This window comes from Lepisma saccharinum, chromosome 2 (assembly GCF_977018435.1).
Source record: "Lepisma saccharinum chromosome 2, izLepSacc3.1, whole genome shotgun sequence".
Lineage (NCBI taxonomy): Eukaryota > Metazoa > Arthropoda > Insecta > Zygentoma > Lepismatidae > Lepisma > Lepisma saccharinum.
In genome coordinates, this window is record NC_139230.1 from 158,098,238 (window position 1) to 158,113,449 (window position 15,212).

The 15,212-nt window shown below is 39.1% G+C and overlaps 1 protein-coding gene across 2 annotated transcripts in view; it reads right to left on the reverse strand.

The window, feature by feature from the left end:
- The window catches only part of LOC145984546 (glycerophosphocholine cholinephosphodiesterase ENPP6-like), a 149,533-nt gene extending 140,777 nt beyond the window's left edge, over positions 1 to 8,756 (reverse strand). Inside the window, exon 1 of one of the 2 annotated variants that reach the window (XM_083118196.1) lies at positions 8,664 to 8,756. The gene's annotated coding sequence lies outside the window, so the exon portion shown is untranslated. Of the gene's footprint in view, positions 1 to 2,565; positions 2,664 to 8,663 lie in introns of those variants that run through there. The other variant, XM_083118195.1, reaches the window with a different exon arrangement.
- Positions 8,757 to 15,212: the final 6,456 nt, after the last annotated feature.

Consider the following 15,212-nt stretch of genomic DNA (forward strand, 5'->3'; position numbering starts at 1 on the left):
TAAGAACTAAATAATGTATAAGATTTAGTGTATTGCCACTACCTACCTTCAGAATAAACGTCGCAGAAATGTTACGCACACACACACTCGCAAGCACGCACACTTTCACCTAGTTACTCTCACTTACTTGATACTTTTATGAGTCATCATTCTTCCGAAACAAACTTTACCTCTTTTGTTATTAGAGCATTGCCCTTTCGATGTCACAGGTCACAACGTCACTCCATAAGACCACAAGATAAAGTACATAGACCTTTATACTGCGTTGCCTTGAAACACGTGGTTCCAAATTTGATTGTATAAATATCAGCATGAATCACGTATAAAAGAAGCAGCGTAGTTAGTGACCTCGTTTTATTTTACAAAACTAATGGCTTCATTAATTAGTAAAATTTACTAAGAAGTTGAATTACGTATTTCCGGTGGTCAAGCTGATTGCAAGTTTTTACAGTTACATATGTCAGACTTAGATTACCTATGAAGTTAAAAGAAAATGTCATTCGGGTACTTAATGTTTAAATACACAATAATCGCCACCATGTGCACCTTAATAGGAAGACGGAGTCCCATGTCGGCCAATCCTTTGTCACGTATTAATGTCAATTGATCACCTATCTCTTTCATAAAGACACAATAACATTATTATACATTATAGACCATCCCCGATTCGTAGTGGTAACGCTTGAGTTGGTGCCTTATGCACAGTAAGGCTAATTGGGACTGGACCTACAGTTTAAATTGGGATCCGAACCACTATGTGCCTCCACCGGGTATCGAACCCCGACCCCTTTATTAAAAGGCGACGACGCTACTACCACTGCGCCATCGGGGAGACACTCGTAGTGGAAACGCGATCGTCTTTTAATCAAGGGGTGGAGGCACAGTGCACCATGGTTCGCATCCCATTTTGAACTGTAATTCCAGTCTCGATTAACCTATCTGGACATAAAGTGGACTTGAAAGAAAATTTTACATTAACCTGTGTGAAAGTTTGTTTCTTGAGTTCGCTTTATGCTCACGTAGGCTAATCTAGTTTGGACCTACAGTTTAAAGTGAGATCCGAACCATTCTGAAGGGTGCCTTCACCGCGAATCAAACTTGGAACACCTTAATCTGCGTGTGTATGTATGTTTGTGTGTGTGTGTGTGTGTGTGTGTGTGTGTATACATTGTGGTTCAGTTCGTAGGATGTCTGACTGAAACGCCGGATACCCGGGTTCGATTCCCGGGGTCATTTCAGGTTGGAATTTTACCAGCACTGTCCCTGCATGGGAAAGCTGTGGGATTCACCCAGTCTCTAAGGAATGAAAACTTGTGGTCAACCCTGGGGGCTAAGGGTCCCCGGTTCGAATCCCGGACTGGGCATTGGTGTTCTTTGTGAACACCCCTTCGCCAGTTTCAACGTGTCATTCATCTTCATCAGACCAACCAAATCAGTCAGTCAAGGCAAGAACTACTTCACTTTATATCTGGCACACAGAAATATTGATCAAAGTTTGGTTTATGTCCACTTCGTGCTTAGACAATCTAATAGGGATTGGGCCTACAGTTTAAAGTGGAAACTGAACTACTGTGCAACGTACGAAGTAAAATCAACCGAATCAACGAATCAATCAAAGTAATGTGGCAGCTTTGCCAATGTTTGATTTGTTAATTGATTTGATTTATTTAACGTCTGCCACTTTTGTATAATAGCGAAGATGACGATGAGTAATGATATGATGAAATTGATGAAGGGACACTCACAAGAAACCCATGCCCAGTCCGGGATTCGCACCCGGGATCCCCGGAGTCGTAGCGCACTTTGCTAAGCACTCCGCCAAGGAGGCCGGCTTTACCACTATGCTGGGATAACTGCACGTTCTTTTATATAGATTGGAACTGAGCCGATGTCGATGTATCGGTATCGGAAAGTATCGGCTGGATTGCATTGACCGATACTGGCCGATACTTTTACGGCGGGATCCACACGACACTTTCGCATAATCTAATTACCATGAAAGTTATGCAAAATTAGAAATTTCCACTGATTCTGTGCCAATATTATGTGAAGAAAAATATTTTGTTATTACATAACAGGTATTTCTATATTCTGATATAATTTTTGGATATTTTAAAGGAAAACTCTAGTATATTGATATTTATAATTGGAATGGAATATTCACTCACTCACTAATATTAATCAATACTTTCAACAACGTTTAATTGTTACAATTTTCAAGCATCAGTATCGGCGAGAATATATGTGTGTGTGTGTGTGTGTGTGTGTGTGTTCATTTACACTCCTCACAAAAGGTTTGGAATATTGTTATATTAGGCAATAAGTGATAGGCACGGTGGCATATGTCGGCGAAAGCACAAGAACGTCCAGCAGACAGATATCATGTGTTTTTGCATTCCAAGTCCGTGTCTATCACCTAATGCCTAATATAACAATATTCCAAACTTCTTGTGAGAAGTGTACATAATCACGCACAGTACAGTTCAGTTTTAGTAGTGTTCCCCGAATCCTCCTCCCCTCTTCCCCTGATGCGTACGGAATTGAAAGAGAGCTCCACTCACTCACCTTGGAAGCACAACTCAACCGTCAGTAGGACATCACCGCTCCCGACACACTCCACCTTACGAGTAAGAAGACGAGGAGGAAACTCGGGAGCATCCGAGGCTGGAAAAGTCCTCTGACCTTCCCAGGGTCTCTGCGTATTACGTCAGGAAGGAAGGTAGTTAATTTGTCTCGCTTGAGGTACCGTAGATTCGGTCGAATATGTCACCACCAACCTCCCTCCCCTGCTCCTATAACCAGAGTACAAGACGGTACGCTCTGGTGTTGAAGTGATGGAGTGTTAAAGGTTTCCAAGCATTTCCTAGGAAAGTTGTGCAAAATGAGATGCTATCAGGGTCACTTTTGCGACATTTCTGCGCGCTGGTTCTCACGGTTTTCTTCCCATTCTCAACGATATAAGCGAAGCCCGTTGCACAAGGACGTAGCACAACAAAGGTGCTTTATGATTTTACGTTTCGGGTTCCGTAAGTGACGACGGAAAATTTGTCAAAGGCTACCTGACCCGGTCGCCAGTATGAGACTTGGACTTTCGCTTCTGACCGCTAAAGAATGGCCAACATCGGCGAGACCACAATTCCTTCTCAAACAATGGAGGACTTTGGATATTCCCCAAATGTGTGTGGTTCCAAACCTACGGCTATGATTAACTAATGACACTGAATACATGTTATCCCGTTCGAAACTCGCCTACTTTAATTTGTTACTGCTCGAAAATCAGTCCGTCTAGAGTTTAAAAGATATTCAGCAAATGTGAATAACTCACATGGCCGGATTTACGGAATTAGCTTATCAAATATTTACCAGTGAATTTTGTTTCGAATAAACAAGAGCCCAGAATGAAACGTTACAATGTTCATAAGGGTCTTTTTAGTTCCAATATTATAATATATATCGGTATACACATACATATAGTATATCTATATATATATATATATACCTGCCTCCGAGGCGGAATGGTTATCACAGCGTGCTACAATGCCAGAGGTCCCGGTTTCAAATCCAGTCCATGGCCCGGCATTCTTTGTGAGTGTCCCTTAATCAATTTAATAATATCATGTCATTCTTATCTTCGCGATTAGCCAAAAGTCCCCCCTCCAATTTTGACCAACTTTGCAGCATTTGTTCTCTCAAGTCAGGTCAGGTCTGAGTGTGCATATATTTTTTTTCGGACATAAACACCCTTTTCCGAGGCCAAAAAAAATTAACATCCTTTTTTTTAAAAAAAGTTTCCCCATCGTCGATTTTGTTCTATTTTTAAAAATATTTCCCACTTGGTACCTCCTTTTGTTTTACTATAAACGTGTGTGCTTTTCAAAAATAAAAGCATACAGTAAATATTGAATTATTTTCATAGATAATTTGTTTAGTTTACAAATAAAAGCGTAACTATAATATAAAATAGGACAAAATAATATTGCGATTGATGGCTTTTCATGTACTTGTACATGTTTTCTGGGTCTGCTGATAAAATATTGAACAGCTAGTATACAACGAAAGACAGAAAATAGCGACGATGGGACTCGATGCACACGCGTCACCCAATGTAAAAACAGCTCTGCCAGGCCGTGGCTCTTGGAGGGCTCTTGCCCCCCCCCCCCCCCGTCGTACGCAGGGTTTCTTTTCGGAGGGAAGTGGAATTCTAAAGGTGAATATTACATGCCTATGTTCTAGGCGGGAGCGGCGTACACAATAAAGAATCTTGCAATTGCAATTTTTAGTCTTTTTTTTAAAAGTTAGGCGAAGACAAAAATGATAATCGAGGATAATTTTAATGGGGTTTGCATATACCACTTTTTTATTTTTTAGTTGTTTACTCCTTTCATTTAAAAATTTGAACTTTCTCAAAATTTCGGGAGGGGCTGTAGCTCCATCAGCTCCCCCCTGAGTACGCTAGTGGTTGCGCCATGAAGTTTAGTTTAGTTTTAGCTAGCATTAGTAACCAGAATTATGTAAATAAAATATCACTTTTTCACTTCATTCATCCGTTTAGTGCCTATCGGTTGTAAACCACATACTACACTCTTTCCCGGGAATCTCTGGAGCAAGTCCGCCCATAAGGTCAGCGATGGGAAGAAAGCGAATGAGCAGAACTGAAGCAGTACACGCTGCTGCAAAGCCTGGTAACTGCAGTCGCCCCCAGTCCCGTTCCCTCGCACGTGTTCACTGATCGAACAGTCTCTACTTGCCCAGAGACTTGATTTCGTTCGCTGGCTCCAGAGATTCCCGGGACATAGTATAGCATAATGACTTGTCACACAACTCCGAATTATGACCTGGCGCCTTTTTTCTGCCCCGAAATTTAGCCATTAATTAATTTCTAGAATTTCCTGCATAGAATAAACTAACAATCAAAAGTAATAAAACTTATATCACAATTGCTGGGCCGGAAACGCCCGCGTGTTGAACTATCCAAGCCTTCATGTTACAATCGATTGTTGTGCTACTTTTGAAACGCTACTACTACTACTACTTCTAATAATAATAATAATAATAATAATATATTGCAATATCCTTGATCCACACTGAATGTTTTTGATCCTCACATTGTTTTTTTTATACATGCAACTTTTTTATGGAAAAATCAGTACACTTCAACATGTGTGCCTTTTGTTGCACGGATAATCTCCATTGTGAGTCAGTTTCAAGCCAGGTGTTCTGTAGCATGTTGAGCGCGATAATTTTCATAACATCTCTGGCTGTTCTGCATTTGTAGGTTCAGAGTGAGTCACGACTCCCGAAGCTTCCAATCACCTATTGAATTGGTGACGTCAACTCTACCCAACACCAATCGCCATCCCTCTTGCTCACGCTCTGCGTTGGAGATAGGCTGGCTAGCCAGACTTGCGCAGTCAGCTGGGGACGTGACGGAAGGAGTGTCAGCATGAACGCCTACATGCACTTTGCAAGGTTTGGGGGTGTTGTTTTCGAGGAGCTTTTTTGAGTTTGTGTTTGAGTCCACTTTATGCACAGAAAGGCTAATCGAGATTGGACCAACAGTTTAAAGTGGATCCGAACCACTGTGTGCCTCCACCGGGTATCGAACCTTGACTCCTTGATTACAAGGTGACGACGTTAACACTATGCCATCGGTGACACCACAGTCAACTTCTCTTCCACGTACACACAGAACCCAAGATGTGCCAGCTCTGACACAAATATGTTGACTCCAATATGTTTAAAGCATACAAACTGATAATCATGCACTCGTTGTGCATCAAAATACACAGAAAATGCATCAAAGTGTATTTATCATCTGTTGTTCTGCCTGATGCATAAATTACATCAATTTCAAAGAAACTAATACTGCACATTTAACTATGTCAACCTTGATTTGATGCATTTGGAGTTCTGTGTGTCGAACCAGGGTGCGAAATCCTGAGAGGGGGAATTCCTCCAACCAATAATCTTGGCCTCAAAAATCCCCCCCACCAAAGATTTTGGGGGGAAGTGTTTTTGTTACAACAAACAAAAGATAAACAATTACTTTTAATTTCAAATATACTGTACTAAGAATAATATCGAATACATACACAAATTAGTGTAGTTGAGAGTGTTCAATGTTTTTTCTCTCTCAGGAGATCATTAACAAATCTACATCAATACGCGCAATAAAAGTAAAACAAGAATGCAAAACCATAATAACTATGAAATCTAATTGATTTATATTAATATAAAGCAAAAACTTTATATAAATTTACACATAATAACCACTTCAACTATTTCATAATTTATTAATATCTTTAACCAGTTAGTAAAGAACGTACTTTGCTACTTTATAATATTTGATATATTTAAAAGTAACAAATTTAGTTATTTTAGTAATTAATAATAATAATAATATTTTTTTAATTTAGTAATTTATTTTTACTTTTAATAACATTATAAATATGTATATCGTATAATATGTATGTTTGTGTGGAAGGAGGTTTGTAGATTAAACTCTTTCTCCCCCCAAACCAGTCTTAAATGATTTTGCACCCTGTGTAAAACACTGGCGCTTGAAACCGCAATCAGCATAATCCTCTGTAGAGTTGTGTTTTGTTTGGTGTGTTTTTCTTACCTCTGCTGAATGTCCTCCACTGCACATTTTATACGTATCAATGCAAATAAATATTACCAATAGAACTATTCTGGAGTCCTGGATATAGGAATTAGTCAAATGTGTATTATATTTCAAAACTGTATATCAAGACTTTAAGGTTATCAGAGGTGACATTGATCGGTGATAGTTTTACGGTATTGTATATTATTCATATACAAAGCTACCCATTTTCAAACAAGTTATGTTAACGTCTGAACTATTATGGATAGCTTGTGTCAAATAATAATAATGTTACATTTCATTTTCTATTTTCTGTATGTGTTTTCTACAACGTCGACATGTACAGTGTAAATTCAATCAACATTGTGATTTCTTGATAGGCAGCTTGCCACTAGGTTATTAACCAACGCTTTCGTCTTTTTTGAGATTTCGAGGCAAGATTTTATAGTATATCTGCAACCCAAGACACACTAATGAAATAATATAGTGACATCAATTCCATTCACAACACTACAAGTTACACCTTTCACGTTTGTTATATTTCATGGTCTTACAACTGTATTAAAGTAGTTTAGTATTTAGTGTTTCCAACATTAATTGCAGCTTTTATTTAAAAAATAAAACCATTTGTGCTCGAATATGTAATACACATTTCACAAAGTTACGAAATTTTAGGTCACGTGGCCCAGATATATCCTTCTCTGACTGTACAGCACCATCTGTTGAGGACTTTCGTTTATTAGTCTCCTGTTTTAATTCGAATTATCATATTATGTAATTCGAACAGAAGTTTAATTCCCTTGAAATTCGTATTGAACCAATGTAAACCAGTGTAAAAATATTGACTTTGGTTAAAGCTTTTGATAGTGTCAACCACAAGTTATTACTCTATACACTCGACCAAATGGGATTATCATCCCGATTTCCCAATTTTTTTTCCAACTTTCTAGAAAAAAAATTTAGAATATTTTAACAAATAATGATGTCGTTCAACTTCAGGCTGACCTTGATAGAATGACATATTGGTATAAGATTAATGGAATGGAAATTAACTTGAAAAACTATAAACTTTTAAGATGTACTAAGAAAGTTCATTATATAGTTTCGATTACATTTATAAAAGTAAAATCCAAGCGTGCGATAGCCATAAAGATTTGAGAATATTAATAGCATTAATAATACTAATAGACTTTCTCTCTCATATTTGATGAGCACGTTTCAGAAATTTGTCTTGATTGATTGATTGATTTGGTGTTTTAAGTCCACTTTATGCACAGTAAGGCTAATCGGGACTGGACCTACAGTTTAATGTGAGATCCGAACCACTATGTGCCTCCACCGGGATCGAACCAGGGACCCCTTTATAACAAGGCGACGACGCTACCACTGCACCATCGGCGGGATGGGGGGTGATCAGAAATTTGCAAAAGAGCAAAGAAGATGCTTTTTTTCATGAAACGTTTTTCCAAAGAAAGTATCTTAATACACATGTATGAAACAATAGTTCGTCTTGAATATGATAATGAATTATGGTTTATGGAATTATGAATTATCTACCTTGGAAGAAAGAAGAAAAATGAAAAAGAACAATTTTGTACAGAAGATTTTATCTTTCCAAATATACAGTGAATATTTTTTTAATAATATATCTTATAGAATTTCCAGATGGAATATCTCAATTCTAATATATATCTAAAAAAAGGAAAGAGGTTTAATAGCTGAACTTGTGGAAAGCTACAATATGAACTTATCATGCTGTATAAGATTGTAGGATCCATTGTATTATTTTAAATTATATATTCAATTTTGTAATTTATTATGTCCTATTTTGACATAGTGACTGATTGTCATATCGTACTCATCACTTAAATAATTAAAAATATATTATTATTATTATTATTATTAAATATATATTATAATTTGATTTCTACTATTCAAGTTTTATCAATAACCTGACTCCCCTCCACAGATGTTTCTGACAACGCACATGCTATCTACATATTATTCATGTCTTGAGGTTCGTATACAATTACAGTATTCTTGAGCTCTAGACACATACCTTTTTGCACTGATAAAAAAAATGCCCCTCCGCTTAAGAAAGTAAATTGTGAACACTCCACTGTGTGCGTACTACATGCATGTGTGTTACTTGGTAGCAAGTAAACATATGGCTTTGAAAAAGAACGGAAATTTTTATGACTGGCGTGTTGATTCACCTTTTGAAATTACCTGCAAGCGATGGGAGAGGTCACGACATTCAGAGCCATTAGCTGCGATGGAAATTTTGTTCCTGTTGGCGGTTGCGACACCTTCTGTTCTCCCATCTTTCACATGTTTTCTCTTCCACTTGTTATTTCTTTGGGTCGAGGACTTCAGTCAAGGCTTTTTCACTTCGTTTGCTCTTTTTGTGATACCCTTGGCAACCTGACACGAACAAAAACAGATCGAAAGAAAAAGAAAAAAAATAATTATCAGCGAGATTATCAATTTGACCTGCATCATTTTTCTCTGATGGCTCTATTATATAGAAGCAAAGGCGTACCGGAGCCCTCGCATAAGATTTTTTAAGTGCAATTACGCATTTGTTTAACAATGCTTTTAACAGGCTATTGTATTCAAACAAAACAATTATTACGTTTTCATCCAAACTGTTTTGGGGGAATTATGATAAACAATTTTGGTGGTAATGCGTCCACGGTCTCGGGGGGAGGCTCCCCTGTTTAGGGGGAGGGCAGATCAAGTATATACCCTGTCTCAGTTATCTGCAAGGCTGCGCATAGCGGTAGAGAAGGGGGAAAATCGAGTGGGCAGATCGAAGCAGTACACGCTGGTGGGAAGGCTGGTAACTGCAGTCCCTTTCCTCCCTCCACGCAATCCCGTTCCTCTCACGTGTTCATTAGTGAAGCCGTCTCGCGTCACTACTTGTGCAGATACTTGTTTTCGTCTGCTTGCTCCAGAGATAGTTTGGGACAGAGTGTAGTGCTCAGTAAAGTTTAAAGAAGTTACTTTCGGTACACACGCTGTCTTGTTAGATACTTTATACATGATTTGGGAGGAGCGCACGACTTGATTTGTAGGGGACGCGCCACTGGCCTTGGGGGTGATGGGCACCCCCTGTATCAATAGCACGTATCATGTCTTTGGCGTTTCGACGAAATACTTACTCCAGGCCAACAGTGAGGGCATCCTCAACAGTATATTTTAATTCTTCACCAGTGGTGTAGCCATTGGCGGTTCCAGAAGTCACAGTTGGGCGGAGCGAATTTCAGCCGGGTATGTCACCTCTCCTAGAATTAATTCTAACCTACACTTGCACTGTTTTATGTGAACAATACATAATACTGTGAATAGCAACTAAGCTGACTTCCTTTTAAATGTTCTAGAGATTAGAGTATTGTTTTGATTAAATAGCTGGAATAGATGGTTAGTGTATGTCGCTATCAAAATTTCGAATCATACTAGCTCATGATAGGTTAGTCGGACTTAAATCAAGCTTTAAAAAATATTATCGAGCCTGTTAACTTGGTGATAGAAGCCAGAACATTTGAGTCTTCAAAAATATTAGGCATAGTAATATCACAGATAAGGGTGTGGTAATATATCCAAAAAACCTGGCAGTTGGGAGAGGCGATCGCCCCTATCGCCCTCCCCGTAGATCCATGCCTGGACATATCGCAGTCTTCTGTAGTCCCCACATGTAAAATGAGACATCCGTTGCAGGGTGAGGTGGTCAAAAGTGGGGATATACTGACGTAATGTTTATGTGTCATCAGAAGAAAAGAAAGAAATGGTTTAAGGGGGAAGGAGAAAAGCTGTATGTAGGCAATGAGAAGAAACAAAGAAAAATAAGTCAGATGCAGAAAAAAGAGGGAGAGAGAGGGGGAAGGAAGAGAGAGAGAAAGAAGCGAAAGAAAGAGCAATACAGAAAGGAGACATAGAATAAACAATAAAATTAGATAGAAAATGGGTGAGGGAAATTATAAATAAAGAAATAGTCGTTGCGCAGTAGGATAAGGAGATCGAAAGCTACAAAGAGATGCAAGAAAGAAAAAACAGTTACAAATAAAACAGAAAGAGAAGGAATAAATAGGTAACTTGTCCGCATTACAAGTAAAGGAAGTTAAGAGCTGCCCCGCTTGACCCTTCCTGCGGGGGCTCATGCTGGCGGGTAGTAGGTTCTCCAAATTAATCGGGATAATATGAATTTCTCCATAAATAACTGGTGTGCTACGACTCCAGGTATCCCGGGTTTGAATCCAGGCCTGGGCATGGGTGTTTTTTGCTAGTGTTCCTTCATCAATTTAATCATATCATCACTCATCCTAATCGTCGAGATTAGCCAAAATCGGCAGAAAAGCGACGTAATATAACCTAATTCAAGCCATAAAATAGCTGGATGAAGAAACAGGAAATATCTTATACTTTAACGCAATGGCCCAGCGGACTTTATGTACCCAAGCCAAATATTTGGCGTATGAACTTTTGAAACCTTTCTATTGTAGTATACACTTATTTTTCATTTTCAACCAATTAGAGTACATAGGTTACATACATACACTGACAAGAAAAATGCTTCTTTGGGAACTGTTTAAAGGGTAGTAACCGCTCCTCTTTGGGACATTATCGCGGGATTTAGTCCCTTTGTTGCGCCTATTTCATTGTTGGGTGATGAACTTCGTAAATTTTCCTCGACACTTTCTATTTTTTCTGCGAACAAAGTCAGATCATTCTCACACTTGAGTGTCATCGATCTCGAGTTCTGTCCCAGGTTGAGCTCCAAATTGTCAGTGTTGGTTGTTCCAGTATCATGAGATCCAGTAGCGAAGCGTAGTCTTACGAAAGAGGCAAGATTTCAGTACAACAAAACATGTAGTACAACGACATGCCGAGGGGAAAGATTCAAGGTTTATAGCCTCATTTACCCAGTCGCTGGATTTGTCAAAATATCGTAATAAAGTGACTGTACTAAAAATAAACCATATGATCCGCAAACGTCACATTTACTTTTTAAAAAAAATCCAGGTAACGTTATTCATATGATATTAAACGTTTTGCATATGCGAACTTTCCGCATACGACTAAAGGGAGACGGAATTTCTTACTTACTTATTAGTACCGTTATTTGTTCATTATTATTTAATATGGTCAAACGGTGACCAAACCGATTTAGATAAAAAAAAATGGGAATCATTTGTTTATTTTACGCTGCATTATGTAATTTAGTATTTTTGGGCACCCTAAAAACCGCATTGGAGTAACTTAAACACTAAATAAAAAGTTAAACACAAACAATAAAAAATTCATTTCAAAGCAAAGAAACACATGCATAGACGATGTACTCACCACAATAAATTTCAAACTCTTGGTGTTGGTCGACCCCCTTCCACGATTTTCATTGTAACACTTATCTCTCTCGAGCTAAACGAAGCAATTTTCAATTGCTCAATAATACACCCGCACTTCACATCAACCGTTCCTAAATACGCGTTCATTCCGATAAATTCACAGCACAAAACACGAAGCAACAAACACTCACACTATCCCACGCGCTTTCCACAACTGCAAATTCAAGCATCCACACAAGATCACTTTGAAAATCTCTGAAACAACAGAAAGTGATACCAACCTATTTCCTTAATTTTATCCGTCACAAAGGAAAGATATATCAGTTTGGAGATAAAAATTACGCGGAGGAATCAGAATCATTTCAGCAGAACGAGTATGTACATTAATATTTAAGTAATAAAGTGTCATTCAATGGCGTGCCCGGGGCGAAGGGGGGGGTGGATGGTAGACATAACCCCCTTTTGGCCCAGTATATCTAATGATTTGATTTTGATTTGATTTAGTTTATTTTACTTCGCGTTTTGTGCCTCTTGGCTAATTTGCGAAGATGGAGATGAGTGATGAAATGATGAAATTGATGAAAGGACATTCACAAACAACCTAGCCCGACCGGGATTCGAACCCGGGCAGTATATCTAAGAAAAAACGTCAAAGGAAGGAAAAGATGACAAAACGGGGAGCGTAAAAAGACCCTGGGAACACCACTTGCGTCATAATAATAGAACTTAAAACATATTCGGGCCTCCCCGATGGCGCAGTGGTAGTGTCGTCGCCTTGTAATCAAGGGGTTCCGGGTTCGATACCCGGTGGAGGAACAAGTGTTTCAGATCCCATTTTAAACTGTAGGTCCAGTCCCGATTAGCCTTACTGTGCATAAAGTGGACTTAAAACAACAAATCAATCAATCAATCATTAAAACATATTCTTGTGCTCATAATATGCAGAATGTATACGATTTACTTCTATGCCATGTACAAATATCAGTAGATAGTTCTTTCTCAGATAGCTTTATTTTCACCCCAAGTTTTATTCAAAAGCAGTCAATTGATTGATTGTAAAATTTGTGAAAGAGCTCACTTGAATTACTGCGTAAATAATTTGGCAGTTGCAAACACTGGTAGCGGTCAACACGTCTGGCGTAATTTGAGCTGGACCGACCAGGAAGCAGGGTGCAGGACCAAGGTCCGTCCAATCTTCCCTCCCTCCCTGAGAAAACTCTTCACGGGGGTGCAGAAATTCCACTGCCCCAACTCCCAATGTCAACTTTTTTTACGCGTTTTACATTTCGCGAAATCTAAAATAATTTGTAATATAATATGATATATATGGAATTTAGAACAGTGATAATAACTTCTTTTAGTTATTTTATGACTAACAATTATTATTATATTTGCGATCTTGTTTACGTGTTCATGAAGACAAATATTCGTTACTAGTTTTTGCTGGCAACGTACCCATAGATGAATCCTTCTGCTTTCGGTTGAACTCGGCTATTTTCGGGAATCACGCAAGCTCGGAAAGCACAGCTTTTTGTAGAAGCTTTGTGGACGGGTTCCACCAGAATTTCACGCTTCGCCATGTGACTCCTTCGGAGGCCTTATTTTCCCGCAGAACGGCTGCAAGCATTGAGGCTGGTGCTTGCTACAGAGCTGCTGGGGGAGTTTGCGGCCGCATTTTTTCGCGAAATCGAGTGCGATGGAAACTAAATACGGTTAGAACATTAAGTACATTAAATGATATTCGAATTATGCAAGCAGTGCTTGCATTGCTTGTACTATATCTTCGCCTCTGATGAGATCTAAAAAGAAATAGTAGCGCGCCTCAGGCCATGGGATGGGAATCGATACTCTGATAAAGCGTCACTTAGTGAAGAGCCGCTTGGAAGGACTTGGCCTCAAGAGACTGTTGCTAGTTGCGACACGGATTGTAGTAGATTGTTGTAGACCTCCATATTAATCGTAGCTAATAATGCAAAATTAATTAATATAAATCATATTAATTGGGCCTCCCTGATGGCACAGTTGTAATCAAGGTGTCCGTGTTCGATACCCGGTGGAGGCACAAGTGGTTCGGATCCCACTTTAAACTGTAGGTCCAGTCCCGATTAGCCTTACTGTGCATAAAGTGGACTTAAAACACCAAATCAACCAAATCATATTAATTATGTTTGACGGTGCACTTTCTTTTAAACATGTTCAAATGATGCAGAATTTCAAGAGTAGAGAATCCTCGTAACCGGTACGTCATTGTTCTTCATGAAGGATATCCATAGTGAAACCAAGGACACCCGCAGAAGGGTGCCAGGGACACTTGCCCTCCCTGAGATATCTGGAAGGACTTAATATTATTTTATTATTTAAATGGTGAAAGTGAAAGTGTTGCGGGAAAATATGGACGAGGGGTGCCGTGAAAGCACAGGCAACTTCTATCTATAAATTTGTCTGTGGTGAAAGACAGCGAATTAAATACCTGTGCAAATTATCCTAGTGCTGGGGGCGATTTATGAGAATTCTCTCAACTGGTGGGGATGGGTTACTCCGCCCACACTCCCACACTTTAAGGACTGCTGCCTCCCTCTCTGAGAGAAAGTCGTGCGGACGGCCTTCTTTATGGCCGTGGAACCTATTTTTCTCTGTGGTGACCTTTTGAAGAGGACTTTGTGGGGAACTTATACCCCCTAGTACGGGTGTTCGGGACAGAATTTTTTGGGTCGGGACGGGACATTTTTTAAATCCCGACATTCGGAACGGAGAAAATTCGCAATTTCCCGACTTGTCGGGAAATTTTCGGGACAGGGAATGTTCAAAATTTTCCGAAGCTCTAGAAATCTCGAATTCTACACGTCATTTTCACTTTAAGTGATTGTTTTTGCTTTTCTGGTACAAAAACTAACAATTTTCGACAAGTTCCAGACATTTACAATGCAGAATACGTCGAGAATTAACTACTTTTTAAAATGACCATTCGGTATTTCCCGACTGCTCAGGATCCCGAAAAGTCGGGATCGGGACGGGAATTTTTTTACCGATCCCTGTCCCGACTTTTCGGGATCCCACACACCCCTAATCCCTAGGCCCAATATTCAATTTTTAAAAAAAGTCAAATGCAAGAAAAGGTGCTAATATAAGAGTAACTACTAAAACAAAAATCCTCGACACGCGTACGATCCTCACAGAACAGATTTCAAGGTTAATGTGGCGGAGGCACTAAAAGGTATGAGCACAGACGTATCACCGTATGAAGCAGAACATTATGGGCACAG